General features: G+C 50.7%; 1 pseudogene; it reads right to left on the bottom strand.

The window, feature by feature from the left end:
- Window positions 1-217: 217 nt before the first annotated feature.
- On the bottom strand, window positions 218-1,093 carry LOC147723980 (G1/S-specific cyclin-D1 pseudogene; annotated as a pseudogene).
- Window positions 1,094-1,403: the final 310 nt, after the last annotated feature.

Here is a 1,403-nt window from a genome sequence, read left to right as displayed (position 1 = left end):
GCGTGATTGAAGACCCACAACAGCAAATAACCCAATCACAAACACGCTGGTACATTGCACAGGCAGAATCTACTACATTAACTGATGCAACTGCCCAGGTGAAAAAAGGGTTTTCTCTGAGTGAGCAGGACGAGGCATATGGGCTTATCAGTCGGCGCCTCTCCTATGCCCATGCTCCACTACTGTGTAGGCCAGCAAATGACTTCCACAAGTCCCTTCAAATGTTCACGTCTCGCACATCGGTGGGAGTGCAGAAAAGGCCTTCCTCTTCATCAGCATTTTTGCGCTCTGACACGTTGTGTTGCTGTGCCTGACGCAGCCTGGATTCTAGCAGCGAGTCAATTTGCTCTTGGCAGGCCCGTAAACAATCCGGGTCGCACTTGATGACCTGGGACAGGAAATGCGTGAGGCACTGGTAGGAGAGGAAGCTGTTGGTGTTGCCGAGGTGAAGACCTTGGACGGCTGCTGCCACGCTGCCTGCCGCGATCATGGAGGGAGGGTTGGAAATGAACTTGATGTCTGTCGCGCAGAGTGCCACAAAAGTCTGAGCGTGCTTGCGGATAATCTGCCTCGTGTCCTCGCCGAGGGGCATTTTGGAAAGGAAATGTTCAATGAAATCGTGAGGGGTGACAGAGGCCAAGTCCCACTTGAGTTTGTTCAGCGTCAACAGCTCCATTTTCACTAATTCGTCGGGTCCGATGGAGTTATCAGTATAAATGCAAAGTTTTTCCGCCGTTAGAGGAATGGTTTCTTTCATTTTTGAGGCCACGAACATGCAGGTAGCCCCCAGCAGCTGCAATCTGTTTTTCTTCAGCGGTTCCACCGACAAAAATCTGTCCAAGTAATTCATGGCTAATGGGAACACCTCCTCTTCACATTTCTGCTCTTTACAAACCTCCAGCATCCAGGTGGCCACGATCTTCCGCATGTAGGGTTGCACTTCACGCTGCACGCACTTAAAGTAAGAAGCGGACGGCGGGCAGTTCTCCTCCGCCTTCAGCATGGTGTGCAGCACCCTGTCGTTCAGGAGGTGCTGATCCAGGTAAGCCCTTTGGATGGTTTCCACCTCGCAGCACAGCAGCTGATGTTCCATGTCTCCCCCGGCGCGCGGTGCCTGCTCTTGAGAGGGGTGCGGGGTGCCCGTGCTGTCCTGTGAGTGAGAGAGCTCCGTTCAGTGCTTGCTGCTGCCGCGATACTAAGAAAGCTTTTTCAGAAACTATGTAGGAGCGTGATTGGAGACCCACAACAGCAAATAACCCAATCACAAACACGCTGGTACATTGCACAGGCAGAATCTACTACATTAACTGATGCAAATGAAAAGCATCTTTGCTTCTACTTCAGGACGTACAACCATTTTCAAAATATTAAATGACCTAAGTCTACTTAAATTAAAACGACTG

Source organism: Lissotriton vulgaris, chromosome 4_1, assembly GCF_964263255.1.
Source record: "Lissotriton vulgaris chromosome 4_1, aLisVul1.2, whole genome shotgun sequence".
Classification (NCBI taxonomy): domain Eukaryota; kingdom Metazoa; phylum Chordata; class Amphibia; order Caudata; family Salamandridae; genus Lissotriton; species Lissotriton vulgaris.
The sequence above is the reverse complement of the archived record's forward strand: the minus strand, read 5'-3'. Positions and strand labels throughout refer to the sequence as shown.